Raw genomic sequence first — 18,038 nt, forward strand, 5'->3', positions numbered from 1 at the left:
CTGACAACTGACAGGTGGATAATTGAAGTTTATAATTTCTTACCTGGCCTAACTTTTCAGCTTCCCCAGTTTCATTGGGAAACTGATTATTAGTACTCTCTGGTCAGGTACTTTTTTCTATTTTTATTATTTTAATTTTTTTTTTCAATTATAGCATTTATGCTGACAGAGATTTCAGACATAATACTTGCTTAGAAAAAAAAAAGTGCTTTCATCTTTAGTGGTAGTTTCCCTTACAAAGAATGATATAACTGTCTGAACTCCAGGCTATATATACCATGTGCTGCCCATCTTTCTCCAATTATATCAAAACCACTTATTTCACACTGTCCTCTCCCTCACACACTACCAAGCATTCCATTTTATCTAGTTAATGGTTTCTGAATTTTTATATTTTTGATCTCAGTTTTCTCCCATTTCCTACAAATGTCTAATAGCTTTATACTGATAAGTTAGACAACATTTCCCTCAAATAAATCATTGACTTACCTTCAGTGACTTAGCATCAAATTCCCTCCAACCACTCTAGCTACTTATTGCCAGCTGATGGTTGTTGGTGCCAATTCAACACCAACAGGAATACCTAGTGGATAAGGAAATTTTATTGAGTAAAAACTCACTCAGTTGTGATATAGCACAGCTGTGGACAGCTGAATAGTGTTACAGCTCAATCATGAGACAACACAGCTCTAGAACAACATGGCTGTGAAGTGGCCCTCAGGCAAAACCGTCTCCAGCTAAAGAGCTCTGCTCCACTTGGGCGCGTCTACCCTCTCTGCTGCTCTGCTCTGCTCCATTCTAGTGCAGCAAGATGTCTTCAGTGGGGGAAACACAGTCTTCAGCCTTGGGTGAAAAGGGAAAGTGCTCTCTGCAAGACAGAGGGGAGCTGACTTGTATAGTGAGAAGTCCCTACCCCTGGTCCCTGGATGGTCCCTCCTCATACAAATAAGAACTCCAGATTTTCTTATTTGATTGGTCCAAAAGGCACTGGCCTGATAGGTCAGGATGAAACCACTCTGATTGGTTAGTGAAGATGCTGATATGGGCTATAGCTGCACAGCTTTGATTGGACAAGGAAAGTCTCAGTCCTAATGGTTGAAATACAGTTCCAGGAACTCCTGTATAAAGGCTGGCTCAGCAGGCAGGAACAATTTGCAGACAGGCAGTTCAATGTAGGAGGTAAGCAGTTTAGTTAGTGCAGGCTTCTCCCTGAAGCAGTTTACATGAGAAGTGCCTGGTTAGAAACAGCTACTAGGCTGTTTTTAAATTTGATCCCAGTTAGCAACAGAAACACTTCTTGATAGGTATCACCTTTTTCAGGGTCCACATTATCATGTACTTTTCTTAACTTGTTCATTTCTCTGTAATTTAGACACTGATCTCTATCAACTTAAAAAAATTGTAAACCATCTTCCTGATAGTCTTCCTTCTTAATCTAGTTCCCATGGCCCCCAAAGTCCCCTCAATAACAATAATAGCTACTATTATTGTAGCTATAATTGAAAGTGCCAATCACTTTTGAGACATTATATCTTATAAGAGCATTGTGGGCAAAACATGTTATTCTAGTTTTACAGATGAGGAAACTAAGGCTCAGTTCTTTAAGTAACTTGCGAAGGCAACTGGGATTCAACTTGAGTCTTTCTCATGCCAAACAATTTCTTTATGCCATAATGTCTTTTGTGAATCTAATATTCCCATCCTTGCACCCATGGCTGACCCTCTTATCTGGTTCTTGGACCACTGCTCCAGTATCACTGGGCACTCTTAGTTTCTTGACTGCAATACTAATCTATGCAAAATGAGACTGGCACAGGACTAATCATATGTAAGTTTCTTTTCCATTCTTATTATTTGGCTTTTCTTCAGGTTCTTAAAGATGCTCTCAAATGTTGTACTTTTTTTCTTCCAAAAACTTAATTCCACTTCTAAAGTCTTAAATGGTTCTTCAAGCTAACACCACTTTTTCCTGCTTTCTCAACAAAGCTAGTTATTGATTTATTACTTTCTCAGTGCAGCAGCAAATCAATACGCCAGGAAGCAGTTTGTCAGGTAATCCAAAGAATGCAGAACAATTATTTTCTTGGGGAGATAAACACCAGGACTTCCTTTTTGAGAATTGTGGGTGATCCCATCTTCCCAGCCCTTCTTTTGTTCTGGAGCAGAAAAAGCTGATCCTGTGATTACTCACATAACTTTTCAGCTTTGCCATTCCCTTGGGCACTAAGTTATTTTCTGGCATTTGAAAAGATTACTCCCCCAGGGTTTAATTGCAATTAGAGGAACAGGTTAGAAAAAACATCAAATTGTATTCTGGGGGAAAAAAATAACTTTAATGTGACAGAAGGGAACTAGGTGGTAATAAGGAAAAGAAGTTATTAATTTCCAAAATACATTTTACAAAAACACAAAGCTAACAACTGATACTTGGCATTCATTCTATTTTTGTTATTTGGCTCTTGACGGCCAATTTTATTTACCATTTCCAAAGTCATCACAAAATCAAACTGCTGCTTGGCATGTCAGCGCCCTCCCCAATCATCTCAGCAGCCTCCAGCTGACAGATCTGACATGCACACATACCCCCTATCCCCAAATGCTGGCCAACCTACAATCCAAGATATTGACATCTCCTCTTTGAACCTTTAGGGGTAATGTCACCCCTTCTGTAAAACAAATCACTTCTGAATTAGCCACCTTAACTTTCTGTGGGGTCCCTTCAGCCTTTGGGGTGTTCTCTGTTTTGAAGAAACAGCTTTTAAGAAATCACTATTCTTTTAAGACATTTTGACTAAGGAACCTTTTGTGGGTGTGTGTAGTAAAAAGACAAAGGAACTCTTTAAACATATCAAACTTGAGGTCAAATTCATTAACCAAACACCTTAAAATTAAATTCAGTCTTAGATTGAGTCTGCTTACTCTCCAGATCTCTGAATTATCTGCTAGTACATGTGGGAGTACTGGATCCTTGAAGTGCTCACCCCCTCACTTATTGTGTCTCATATTTCATAATGTTTTAAGACTTTTATTCTGCTATATTGTTTTTATATCAGTAAGTCAGTTTAAATTCTCTTTGAAATAAAGAAAGGTATACACAAATAAATTAAATGTCTGGAAAGGATCCTAGACCAGGAATTAGGATTTGCCACTAATTATCTGAGGGATCTGAAACAGGTCACTTAAATGTTCTGGGTCTCAGTTTCCTCATCTGCAATATTATAAGGTTAGCATGAAATGATGTATAAGACGTTTTCTCTCATTCTGACCTTAGTGTAATAGAATTGCCAATCAAAGGAACTGTTAAAAATAGAGGGAATGTCTCCCCTATAAGGGTTGAAAGTACTCAACTGGCAGTTAACAACCATTTCCACTTTCTTCTCCTGTGCATTTTGGTACTGCAGAGCTGTAGAACTAAAAATTGCATCTCCCAGTCTTGCAACTAGAGTCCTGGATGCAAACAAGATTACACAACTAGATGCATTTGCATGAGATTTTGAAAGTGGAAATGAAGTAGAAGCTATCTTGGTGCCTTTGTTGTTTTCAGAAAACAATGTCATGGAAATGCCAGAGTCCAGTCACCAGCTGCACAGGGCAGGAGGCAGCTGTAAGGGTGGTGGCTATCAAACTCTGTGTTCCAGGCCCAATCACTACATTCCACTGGGGGTTGTTAAGAAGCATTTGAGATAGTGGTGTTTGTGGCTTCCTAAGGCTGGCTTTCTTAAGCCCATTTTATAGCTTAGGGTTGAAATTGCGGCACTTCAAGAGGGTTCTATCTGTGGTGTTCAGAAGTCATTGCTTGTCCCCTGATAGAGCCTGCTCCTCTATTCTTCTAATGATTTTGTGAGCATATAGCTCCCTGTATTAAATCCATTTTTCCTGAAAACACTGAAGGAGATCAGAATATTCCACCTCAAAAAATGCTAATTTGTCATAAGGATATTTTGAGTTGAAGATAATTGGGAAATAGCAGATGCAGAGAAAGCTCTCTACTCTCTTCATTTATGCCCAAAGACCGGGTATAAATATCCCTTCCTGAATGTGTTCCCTCTCTCCTCTCTTGTACCAGGAAGAGGAGACAACATTAGAGACAGCACCAACTTGAACCTGCACACTGATCTTACTGAAATAACAATTGTCTTCCATTCATTTCCTCTCACATATTTATTTTTCCACAATTTACCACCCCTAGGGTTGAAACGTTTTTCCTTTGTCTTGTCACTTCTCCACAATGTATCACTTTTTGTTAAGATAGAACATAAACTCCTGAGCCAACTTCCTTTTTTGTGAGACCCCCCCTGTACACATAGAAATTAAAGCATTAGATAAAACTTGTACATATTTCTCTCCTGTGAAACTGTCTTTTCTCAGTTTAATTTGCAGGAGTTCAGTCCCTACAATATCTAGACTGGTTTTGATTCCTTTCTTCTAGCCCAGCGGTCTCCAACCTTTTTGGCACCAGGGACCGGTTTCTTGGAAGGCAGTTTTTCCACAGCCTGGGGATTGTCGGGAGGAGGGATGGCTTTATAACCTGCCACCAGATGTAGCTTAATTGTCACTTGCCACTCACTGATAGGCTTTTGACATGAGTCTGCAAGCAATTGATTTATTGTGGTCTCAGTGCAGCCAAACCTCTCTGCTAATGATAATCTGTATTTGCAGCCACTCCCCAGCACTAATATCACTGCCTCAGCTCTACCTCAAATCCTCCGGCATTAGATTCTCAGAAGTAGCGCACAACCTAGGTCCCTCACATACGCAACTCACAGTAGGTTTCTCGCTCCTATGAGAACCTAATTCTGTCGCTGATCTGACAGGAGGCAGAGCTCAGACAGTAATGCGAGTGATGGGACACAGCTATAAATACGGATGAAGCTTTGCTGTTCACCTCCTGCTGTGCAGCCCAGTTCTTAACAGGTCATGGACAGGTCTGTGGCCTGGAGGTGAGGGACCTCTGCTCTACCCTATATTTACTTTTGAATCCTAGTCTCTTCTTCCTTGGTTCTTATTGTTTTGTTTGTTTTTTCTTTTTCTTTCTTTTTTTTTTTTTTTCTGCATTACATGATGCCAAATCTGGTTGACATTATAATCAAATTGGTTGTATGAGAGCTTAACACCTATTCCAATTCAATCTTTTTTTTTTTTTCTCTGAATGAAGCCAAATGTTCTTCCAGACTTGTTTAGTGCTCAGTGAGGTTCTCTCCTGACTGCTCTTTTGTGCCGTGGCATGCATGATCCCAAGATTTTATTTGGATTATATATATTTTTCTTTCTGTATTTCTTTGCCTCTGATTTGATCTACTATTCTGAATTTAAGAGAGAGATATATTTGTGTGTGTGTGTGTGTATTCCTGAAATACATTATTCGTTACTTTTAAAAAACTTTTCAGTTTGAGATCATTGTAGGTTCACTGGAAGTAGCAAAAAGAACACTGCCAGTTTCAGTGCACCCTATATTTTAACATATACTTTTTACCATCAATAAAATTTTAGTTACTAATCCTCTAACCTTTCTAATACCTATCACACCACATTTCTCCCCACCCCCCAAACTGGGAGTAGAAAATGACATCACTGAAAATGGCAGAGTAAGAAATCCCAGGAATCTACCCCTTAATAAAGCAACTAATAGGTAGTGGTGATGGATGCACAATACTGTGAATATAATTAATACCACTGGATTTCACACTTAAAAGTAGTTAAAATGGCTAATTTTATGTAATATATTTTGTACCATAATAAAAAATTTTAAAGAATACATGAAGAAAAAAAGAGCAACTGATAAGCTGGCAAAAATTGTTAGAATCAACATTAGCAGAATTCTGGAATCTATTCAAAAATTTATAACTATCAGGGAAAACATAATGATGAAAGAAGCTGCTGCACTGTGATCAGAGCACCATGGCATTTTGTATTGCCCAGAGCAGTGGTGGCCATGAGGATGGTAGCTTGCACTCCTGTTATAAGATTCTAGTAGCAGAGGAAGGAATAATAGTCTCAAAGAAATGTGGTTGTGTGTTTCAACTTCTTTGGTGGCTCCCTAAAGAATCAGTACAAGGGTCTGCTTTTGTTTTGCAATACACAGAGCATTCCTAGGGCTGAAGTGACTTCCCAGGCAGCATTTGTGAAAAGCCTTTAAAAGCAAAAGTATTAGCCACTGGATCCTGGGGCAAGGGATAGCAGTCAGAACAAACAATAGACAAACTAATAAGCCTGGGAAAGAAGAGAGCTAGAGAAAGAAGGTACAAGGGAGAATAAGGGCTTTTAAAAACTTGTACATATATGTACTGGGGGACTGGTAACAGAACATACATTCCCAGAGTGAATGCTCAGAAAAGTCCTAAGGAGACCCTAAGCTTTTGTCTCTGACTGACCTTCAGGCTCTGAGAAAACAGGAAAAGGCACAGTTGTAAATGGCCTAGCTAATTGTTTAAGAAGTACCCCCACACAGAGCCAATCTGCAAAAAACTGGAAGAGGTTTTTTTGTTGTTTGTTTGTTTTCTTTTTTCTTTTTTTTTTTTTTTTTTTACCTCCAGCCATTTAAGAAAATTCTGTCAAAACCCAGGGTGTCCATTAAACTAATAGAACACAAATTTCAGTAGCTATACACACCAAAGAATATATACTTTATAAAAATAGTTTTTAAAAGCTACTAAACAGGCAAACAACAACCCAAAACACAGCATCAACAAAACCCAGGGAAGGGAGAGAATGATTTTCAAATGATAATTGTAATTATAATAAAATTACATAACATCAAATATGTACAATTTTTAACAAAAAATTGTGAGGCACACACAATAAAAATAAGAAAATATGGCTCATTCACAGGGGTTTAAAAATGTAGAAATCAATAGAAATTGTCTTTGAGGAAAAATCGGCTTTGGACTTACTAGACAAAGACTTTATATCAACTGTTTTAAATATGCCAAAAGAGGTTAAGGACACCATGGACAAAGAACTAAAGGAAACCAGGAGAACGTTTCCCAAAACTGAACTACAGATTCAATGCAATCCTTACCAGAATCATGACAACATTTTTTGCAGACATGGAAAAGCCAAAATTCATATAGAATTGCAATTCATCTTTAAAAAAGAAAAACAAAGTTGTAAGACTCATATATTCTACTTTCAAAACTTCTACAAAGTGACAATAACCAAAATAGTGTGGCACTGGCATAAGGAAAGACATAGGTTCTGTGGATCAGTGGATTAGATTTGAGAGTAAAAAATAAACCTGTATATATATATATATATATATATATATATATATATATATATATATAGTGAATTAACTTTTTATAAGGGTACAAAGACCACTAATGGGGAACAGATAGTGCCTTCAACATATGCGGTTGGGAAACCTGGATAGCCACCTGCAAAACAATAAATTTAGACCCTCACTTCACACCGCATACAAAAATTAACTCAAAATATATCAAAGACCTAAATGTAAGAACTAAAATTATAAAATTATTTGAAGAAAATATAGGGAAATCTTAATGACTTTTGATTTGGTAATGGATCTTGATATGACAGAAAAACACAAAGAACAACAAAAATAGATAAATTGAACTTTATCAAAATTTAAAATGTTTGTGCATCAACAAACACAATCAAGAGTGAAAATATAACCCATGGAATGGAGAAAAAAATTGCAAATCATATCTCTGATAAGAGCCTAATATCCTGAATACATAAACAACTCAACAGCAGATAGTCCAACTAAAATACAGGTAAAGGGATACAACTACCTCAAAACTAGAGACAACGAGAAGTTCCAGAGAATTGAGCTGCATGGAAGTCCAACAAACACAGATACAAAGGAGAAATACTCATACAGAGAGGTAAGAGGGGCAGAGCCAGGACTGAGAGGAAGCAGTGTGGTGGCAGGTTGGCAGAAGGCACAGTCACACATTTTAAAAAGTAGGGAGGGACAGCTGGGGAGTGCTCCCAGGACCAGATGAGACCACGCAGCTCAGAGTTCCAGTGCCAGGGAAAATGAAGCCTTGTTGCTTCTGACTGTGAAAATCAGTGGGGGTTGGGGAAAAGGAAGAAACTTCCAGTTTCTCAGCAGTCTGCTTTTTTAAAGGGCCCCCACAGTCCTAGAATGTCTGCAGATCCACCCACTCTGGGAACCACAGCCAGGGCAACAGCTAGAGGGGCTCCAGTCCTATATGGGAAGCAGGAGAAGTACCTGGAAAAGGGGGAGTGCTGAGAAAGCAGCGTTGTTCCCTCTCAGAGCCCTCCTCCACATACAGCGCCACAATGTAGTAAAACAGGTTGCCCTGTACTACAAATACCTAAGGCTCCACCCCTTAAACATAACAGCTGTGACAGCTCTACCTAAAACACAGAGGCAAACAAACACAGGAGCCTGTCAAGATGAAGAGATGGAAAAGTATGGCTCAAAAGAGGGAACAGATCAAGGTTCCAGTGGGAGAACTAAGCAACAAGGAGATAGCCAACCTAACAGACATAGAGTTCAAAATACTGGTGATAAAGCTGCTCACAGACTTGACAGATATGCTTAAGTATGGCAAACACAGAAAGGAAGAAGTGAAGGCTGTGCTAAATAAAATGAAGGAAAACCCACACAAAACCAATGGTGAAGGGAAGGAAACTGGCATTCAAATCAATGATTTGGAACAAAAGGAAGAAAAAACATAGTCAACCAGTACAAAATGAAGAAACAATAACTGAAAAAAATGGGGAGAGGCTTATGAACCTCTGGGACAACTTTAAACATGCCATTATCTGAATCATAGGGGTGCCAGAAGGAGAAGACAAAGAGCAAGAAATTGAAAGCTTATGTGAAAAAATAATGAGGAAAAACTCCCCAAATTTTGGTGAAGGAAATAGAGATACAAGTCCAGGAAGCACAGAGAATCCCAAATAAGTTGGACCCAAAGAGGTCCACACCAAGACACATAATAATATAAATGCCAAAGGTTAAAGATAAATAGAGAATCTTAAAAGCAGCAAGAGAAAAGCAGAGAGTTACATACAAAGGGGTGCCTATAAGACTATCAGATGATTTCTCAAAAGAAACTTTGCAGGCAAGAAGGGACTGGCAAAAAGTATTCAATGTGATGGAAAGCAAGGACCTACAACCAAGATTACACTATCCAGCAAAGCTATCGTTTAGAATGGAAAGGCAGATAAAGTGCTTCCCAGACAAGGTAAAGCTGAAGGAGTTAATCATCACCAAGCCATTATTATATGAAATGTTAAAGGGACTTACTTAAGAAAAAGAAGATCAAAACTATGAACATTAAAATGACAACAAACTCACAACTATCAACAACTGAATCTAAAAAATAAAAACAAAATCCAACTAAGCAAAACAGAATAGGAACAGAATAGGAACAGAACCATAAGTATGGGGATCATTTGGAGGGTTATCAGCGGGGAGTGGGGAGGGGGAGAATTGAGGAAATGGTGCAGGGATTCAGAATAATTCATTGGTACAAAATAGACAGGGGAAGTTAAGAATAATTTAGGGAAAGGTGAAGCCACAGAACCTATATGCACGACCCATGGACATGAACTAAGGGGGGTGGGGTTGCTGGAGGGAAGCGGGTTACTGGGTAGAGGTAAACAAAGAGAAAAGAAATTGAGACTACTGTAACAACATAATCAATAAAATATACTTAATAAATAAATAAGTAAAGGACTTGAATAGACACTCCTCCAAAGAACATAATACAAATTGCTAACAAACATATGAAAAGATGCTCAAAATTACTAATTAATAGGGAAATAAAAACCAAATTCACAATAAGACACCCTTTGCACCCACTGGGGTGGTCATAATTTTATTTAAATGGGAAAATAACAAGTTTTTTGTGTCTGCAGAGAAATTTGAACTAACATATATTGCTGGTGGAAATGTAAAATAGTGCAGCCAAACACAAAACAGTTGGCACTAAAAGTTAAGTATAGGATTACCATGCAATACAATAATTCCAATCTTAATTATATACTCCAAAAATTGAAAACAGGTATTCAAACAAAAACTTGAACATAAATATTTATTTCAGCCCTATTCACAATAGCTAAAAGATGGAAATAAGCCAAATGCTCATGAAGCCATAAGTTGATAAATATGTGTGGAATATTTATATAAAAGAATATTATTCAGGCATAAAAAGGAATGAGGTACTGACTGATACTTACAACAACATGGGTGAACCTCAAAAACATTGTACTAAGTGAAAGAAGCCAGACACATAAGATCATACATTGTAAGATTCCATTTAAATGAAATATTCAGAATAGGTAAATCCTTAGAAACTACTTTCTTTTTTAAAAAAATTTACTTGTTTGTTTATTTTTAGAGAGGAGAAAGGAGAAGGAGAGGGAGAGAAACATCATTGTGTGGTTGCCTCTCACTTGTGCCCCCAACTGGGAACCTGACGTGCAACCTAGTTATGTGCCCTGACTGGGAATCAAACCAGCAACACTTGGTTCGCAGGCCAACACTCAATCCACTGAGCCACACCAGCCAGGGTAGAAACTACTATCTTAATGGTTGACAGGGGTTAGGGTGCTAGGTTTTATTTTATTTTATTTTATTTTATTTTTTTGAGTGATGGAATGTTTTGGACCAGACAGATGAGATAGTTGCACAACATTGTAAATGTAATAAATGCAACTGAATTGTATATACACTTTAAAATTGTTAGTTTTATGTTATGTGAATTTTGCCTCAATTAATTAAAACAACAAAACCTGTAGTAGCTTTCCCTTGTCTTGTCTGCAGAATGAGGTGCAAACTCCTTACGTAATCTGGCCTTCACTACTTTTCATATCCGACCCTGTCTCTCTCAAACTTCATCTCTTTTCACATCTCACACTCACCAAGGGTGTACTGGCAGTTGCTCGAATTTTCTACGCTCTCATTCACCTCCATGGCTTTGTACGTGAAATGTCCTTTCTTTCCCTTCCTTTTGCTTGGCTGACTCCTACATTTCCTTCAAGACTCTGCTCTGATTTATCTTCTCTGGAAAGAATTTCCGAATTCCCTCCGCGAGTCTTATTTCTTGGCTTCAGCTGGAGTATAGATTTCTACCATGGGCTCCTATAACACCCTTTGCATACTGCATTTGTCACACTGTCTTCCAATTATTTTCCCCTCCAAACTGTGAGATTCTTAAAGAGCAGAAATCATGCCAGAAATAGCTCCTGGCAGTGGTCCTGGTCCACAGCACATGCTCACAAATTGATGAATTCTTAAACTGGATCATGACTTTCTCAGGCATGATTTTTGCTCATGTGCTTCCTTGTTTGGGCACCAATTTGCCTTTATTTCTTCACTTCAGACCGCAATCTGATAAAGTCACCACACTCACCATTGTGGGCCATCGGTCACCAGGAGCCCGGGGAGCGTATTGACTGGATCCTGACAAACACGTGGCCTCTGGAGAAACAGCTCAGCCCTTTTTCTGATGGATCAGGAATTTCATCTTTGTTTAATGGTTTACAAGGGGAGGAACATAATCGTCTTGGAATAAAAAGAACAAAGTTCAAGTTTCTATTGCACTATTCACTTATGCAACCTTAGCCAAGTCACTGATGCCCTATGGGATTCATTTTCCTCATCTATAAAATGGGGATAAAAATAACTGGCCTGTCTTATTCAAAGAATCACTTGAGGATTAACATGAAATCAAACAGTGTATTCAGTAATTGTATTTTTAAAGTGTTGTAGGTCTCAAAGCTTTTCAAATCCATTGACAATAGAAATTTAGAGTCAACCAAAACTGACCACCTTCCCAGTCTGGGTCAGCAATTTTTTACAGAATACATAAAAGTAAATAAAAATTCTAAAATGTGAATAACTGTGTATTAATCTTCATCATCTCTCTAAAGCAATACTATTGAGACTTATTCTTAGAAATAGTAATGTTGTGGCAAGTTTCGGTCCCACATACATGAGTAAGTGAGATAATTGGAATAAGCTGGAGGAACTGGTTAATCCTGATAGCCTGGTGACTCATTATGACTTCATTGTTGGGAAATAGGATGGTGCGGAGTACTTATGCCCATGCTCATCACACAACAAAAGCTGCTTCAGCGCTGGCCCAGGTTTGATAATATTTTTAAAATCCCCAATAAATAGTTCCCTAGCTTGAAACTGGAGTAAAAATTCTTTAGAGAATGGAGTTGTTTTATTTTGCTATGTTGGGGAAATATTGCTTTATACTTTTCCAATGAGCTGTGTTGTTTAAAAAGTAATTATTACATTGAAGTACTTTATGACCCCATTTTGTGACTCTCACTATAATGACCTAAGGGTCACTGTAATCTGTCAATTCTTCATAGAAACTTAGTGTCAACTAAGATTGACCACCTTCCTCTGTCATGGTCTATAATCTTTTCCTCTCTATAGTACTTAACTCTAGTAAGTGATAAATAAGGGCAATAATTAATTGAGTACTTTAGGCTCCTTTTCTATTTGCTTGCTATGAAACAAAAATTGAATCCAATATAAAAGTATTTTTGTCATAATTTATCATAGGAGCATGAAATGGTCTAGAAAAAAGTTCCAGGCCATGTGACTCATGAGAGTGTGATAAAGTGAAAGGAAACCACTTCCAAAACATAGCAGCAGAAATACTGCCTTCTAGATTCAGGTACCAAACAATCTGAACACTGTTTTCTTTTCCATCCAAAGCAAGAGCTGCTTATATAGCTTTCCTCTTCCTCTCAGTCTGTCCCTACTGACAAAATGAAGCACAGCCATAGAGAGGAGTGTAAGACAGGACTAGGCACAAACCTTTCCTGGGCAACAGCAGCTTCCAATTTTCAGAGAATGTTCTGAAGAAAAGTAAACTTGCTTAAGTTATAGCTTTGCTTGAATCTGTTCACTAGATTTTGTATCTGACCTTCTCTCCTACTAGCTCACCCCAACCAATCATAGCCACACTAGCCCAAAACATGCCTTTACCCAGGCCATACCTTTAGCAAATCCCTACTCTATTTTCATGACCCTCTTCACCTATCATCTCTCTGTGAATCCTTTTTTGATTCCCCAGACATTCTACTTCATGGTATCCCAGGGTGTTATTCATTTATCTATTAATGCACTTACCACATTAAATATCAATTCCTTGGAGCTCTTGTCTGTTTCTCATGTCATACATCTTTGTGTTCCTTGGATTTAGCAGGCTGTCCAGCATTGAGCAAGGGTTCATAATGATTGTTGAACAGTTAGTAAATCTCCCATTCCTCTTCTAGGCAGCCAGCTATTTACCTCCACAAACAGCTTTGAAATCCCTGTTCCTATTTCTTACACAACATCCAAGATTAGAGTCTTCTCTGAGCTATTAACAGAGGGGACCACTGAGTAAGTTTTGGTTCAAATCTTAACAGCATCATAGTGATTATGGAGAAAATGATAATTCCTTAGCAAAGGCCAGAGTGTATGACCCTGCAGACTTTGTTACTAATGGACTTATATCACAGGAGACCAACAGGTAGATGAGAAGTCTGAAGGTACACTCCTGTATGCTGTGCTCTGCTCACAGGTGGTAGAAGAAAGGTAACGCAACTAGAAAAAACAAGTCCTGCCCTGAATGCTTACGATTCTTCAGCAGAGTTATTAGTGAAAATGTATTACGAGGATTTGTAAAGAAAGCAAAAAATACATATCTGATTTGTTACAAGTTGTTTTTTAAAAAGTGGTATGCATGCACTGTGCTCTGCTGTCATGCTCTGTTGTTCCTGAAGTGTGGTTGCATTGGCTCGTTTTTTCCTCATCCATTTTCTGCCATGTTCTCTGCCTGGCTCTATGCCCCAGGAAGCTGATACGGATTGAGTACATCATTGGCTGCCTTGCCCTCTGGCTTCCTAGTGGGTCTGATCCATGTGAGTCCTTGGCCAAGATCAGAATACAAAGAGAGACGTTGATGTTTATTTGCCCTGCCCCTTCCCATTCAGGGTTCCAGTGGTGGCTGCACTCCATGGCAGCCCCTCTTCAAGACTTATAGTACTATTCCCGATGGAGGGTGCCTTCTGTTTCCTGCAAGGAGCCTGACTGGCACAATAGTCACAGGCCCATAACTGAAAAAAACATGCAAATTAAAGAAATGCTGCTTGGGTGCTTCCATTTCTTGCTCTAGAGTATCTTCCACTGAGCAATCCCTCTACTAAAACTTGTAACATTGAGAGGAGATTGAAGGGTTGAGAGGGCAACACTAGAAATTTCAGATATAAGCCCATTGATTTTTGCCCATTTCAGAAAGATCACAAGCTTCAGTGGAACAAGAGATGCTTCCTCCTTGTGACTGTTTTGAGCACTAACGATTAGACTTCACCAGGGGCAAATGTCTGAAATTGTGCCTCTTCTTCCTCTGCAACTGACATCATCAGAAGAGAGCTGCACAACTGTGACTCACTTCTGCTCAAGTCAATACATTTACTTGAAGCATCTTCAGTGGTTCATCGGTGTCATTAAAAAAAAAAAAAAAGAAAGACAGTATCTGGGGAGGCTCATATGGCCATGTGTGTTATCTGTGTGAGATTTTACTTGTGTTCTGTTGTTTAAAAACACTTTGGATTCCCTTGAGATTTTTAATGATGCAGAACCACATTTTCAACAAAATTCTTTAATTCTTGGCAGTGAAAGTGGTTCACCTGATCTCTGCTCATTTTTCAAAATGACTTGAGTTTCCTTGTTACTGGCACCCTCCCATCCCTCTTTTTCCAGTGGCTGAATGCTCAGAGCAGTTCCCCCCGGGCATGAAGATGATGTTGTCTGTCACTCCTAAGAGCCTTTCTATAGAAAGGCAGATTCTTCTGGAAGTTGAAGGTAAAGAATGTCCAAATTTGTTTTTTAGATGTTTATGGTTTAATGACACAGAACATGTGCACTGCCAAGTAACACCAATGCTGATTTTTAAACTTTCCTTCTGTTATTATACATTTGCCTAAAAGACTGCCTGATGTTTCTTTACCTTTCTCTTTGTCTGTGTTTCTGTGAAACAGTTCTAAGACTCCATACTTTTTTGAAACAGGCACCAAAAAAAGGAAGTGTTTCTTTAAAAAGTCCTCAGGCAATTTCATTCAGGTAGAAGCAAAGAATTTAATTTGAGACTCAGAAGTCATAAGTTTTATGGAAATTCCGAACATGGTTCAGTCCTATATGCTTGACAATTCCTTTGTACAAATGTCCTTCTCATTATATTTTGTATTAAAACAACAATTTGAATAAAAATGAGTGAACTGTTAAGCCCTGGCCAGGTACCTTCGTTGTTTGGAGCACCATCCCACATGCCAAGGTTATAGGTTTGAGTCCTGGTCAGGGCACATACAAGAATCAATCCGTGAATGCGTAAATAAGCAGAAAAAAGAGTTGATGTTTCTTCCCCTTCCTCTTACTCTCTAAAATCAATAAATTTTTAAAAAAATTAATGGATAAGTCGTTTTGTTTTTTAGTTTAGTTTAAATAAATTGAATTTTAAAAATATGAGCAGAGGAGCCTGGAGTCTTTTCTCAGGCCTCTTGCTGGCCTGGGAGACATTTGCCCAGATGTGCACCTAAAGAATATTTCTACAAGTAGGTCTCCACCACAGGAAGGGAGGAATCTGGGTGACAAAGATAGGGGCTCACTTGACAATGACTCTAAAAAAAGAAACCAAAAAAACACCACTTTTTGATATATAAATAATATCTACAATATCAGTTGTGTTCAGAGCCACAAACAATGGTGTTATTATTGATGTGAATAGGCGTTCTCAGCTCTGGACCCCTGAAAACCTGGTTTTTGGAGACTGGTGGCTTTGAGTCAGCAGGCACTCCCTGGGTGTCTGTAGCAGCCATGGAGGCGGTTGTCTTCAGCCTGCTTCAGAGGATCAGAAGACAATGTTTACTTAGCCTTTGCTCTAGGTAGAGCTGGCGATTAACAGTGCTGTCGAGGTAACAAGAGAAAGGAGGTGGCATAGTACCACCCCTGCTCTTTGGAACATCTAGGAAGTCGGGAACACCCCAAATAAAGGGAGTTCACAAAAACAAGGTCCACATAAAGAGGATGTTTCCCAACTCTATTAGAATGGCCAAACAGGAATGCTGCTAAAGGAGTTTATTTTCATCTTCTGCATTGTTGTGTCTAGGAGAGAGGAGTATAATCAAAATGAATTTGAGCTAACTTTACCACAAAGCCCTTTTACATTGCCATGGTGAGAAGCATGTTAATTACAGTCATGAAGACCAATGGAGTCCATATTATTGCCTTTCAACCATATTATAAGTTAAGTGGTTATGGAGCCTATAAACTTGTATCTACTGAGCACTGTGTGGAGAAATTCAAATAAATAATCAAATGTGACTCCTGACTGCAGGTTTACCACCTGGTTGAAAAAAAGTAACCATAATCAGATAATATGGTTGGGAGGAATAAATAAGTTCATGCCCCTCAAAGACATCATAATACAGCACAGGTTGACTCCTGTTAGAGCTAAAGTAGACAACCTTGTTAGTAACAAGAATGGGATTGAGATCATCAAACTGCCTCCTGTCCGCTAATCACAGTAATGTAATTTACGTCTCTCAGGCAAAATCCAGCCTTCCATGAGGCCCTTTCAGGAAAACAGCATTTTACTCCTCTTCTTCAAACTAGCTAGGATGCTTAGTTTAGGTAAATAAATGGTGTGTTGAAGTTGAAGAGATACATAATTTCTATCTTTTTAAAAAATAATTCACTTTTACTCAGAACTCAATGTCTTTAAGGCTTGATGCTAGTTCTTCCAAAGCTAAGGAAATAGTTTTCAAAGTGTGCCTCAAGGGTGTCCTTCATCAAAATCAACTGGATATATATTAAAATTCAGTTTTCTGGTCTGTACGACCCCCAAGGCCTACTAAACTAAATGATTTGGTGAAATAGCTCAAGAACCTTAATTTTAATGAATATCCCAAGTTATTATTATGCCTTCACAACCAAGAGTTTGAGAACCACTGGTTAAGGGTCTGTGCTCATTTGGGGGGACATCTTCCTAAACCTATTCTTGCCAATGAAATCTGTATTAAGAATCATCCCTTTCTGTTACATCCTTTTCTATATTGCAGGAATCCTTAGCTTTCAGGCCCATGGATTTTTACAGAATGGGCTTCAAGACATGCATAAAGGCCTATGAATATGTATGAAAAATAGTAGGCGGGTATATGCTTTTTTTCCTGGGGTAAGAATCCATAGATATCTTCAGATGATCAGTGAGGCTCCAGGACATAACATAGTTGACCCACTGCTTTATAGGACTGATCATATGGAATCTCTAGATCACCACTGCTGCAATTAGTTTTCTCTCTGAATTCGATACACACATGGATACTCAGGAACCTTAGCAACAGAATTCTCAAGCTAAGTAATAAAATGAATCAACATTTATTGAACATCCTGGGTGATTACGATTCAGGGAACACATATTCCTTCCTCACAGCAACCTTCAACTCTTTAGAGTGGGCAGTAACATTATCTCCATCTAGGTTTCTAATAACAATAACAATTTGTTAAGCAGTTTTTATTTGCCAACTACTATTCTAAGCACTTAGCATATTTAAAATCTTACACCAACTCTATAGAGTTGGTTCTACTATTACCTCCATTTTACAGATGAGGAAACGGGGAGTTTTCATGAATTCAGTTTGTGCCAGGCACTGTTGTAAGCACTCATTTTATATTAGAGGGAAATGGAGGCACAAGGACTTAAGTAACTTTTCAAAGTCTTCCAGCTAGCAGTAGACAGAAATAGGATTCAAACCCCAGTCTGGCTAGAGAATCCATACCAAGCAATTCTTTCTATAGCCACAAGCCTCTACCATACTGAATAATCATTGATTCCACTGGGCCTTAGTTTCTGTGGATGCCCTCCTCTGGTCTCACGGATTTTTTTTTTTTCTTTGATAGTTTAAACCTCTATTTGCATCACTGGCTTCTGGGAATGGTGCCCAAGTTTGTACAAGCATCCTCTTGACCACCTTGTGTAGCATGTGGGTGCTAGGTGACAGTTTGCCAGGCCACCCTGGCTCTGTCCCCCTTTCCA

General features: G+C 38.6%; 1 pseudogene; it reads left to right on the forward strand.

Annotated features, from left to right (window-relative positions):
* Nucleotides 1-1,091: 1,091 nt before the first annotated feature.
* Nucleotides 1,092-18,038, forward strand: part of LOC150022108 (nascent polypeptide-associated complex subunit alpha-like) — a 142,197-nt pseudogene continuing 125,250 nt past the window's right edge.

Source organism: Furipterus horrens, unplaced genomic scaffold (assembly GCF_987537825.1).
Source record: "Furipterus horrens unplaced genomic scaffold, mFurHor1.1.pri manual_scaffold_1, whole genome shotgun sequence".
Lineage (NCBI taxonomy): Eukaryota > Metazoa > Chordata > Mammalia > Chiroptera > Furipteridae > Furipterus > Furipterus horrens.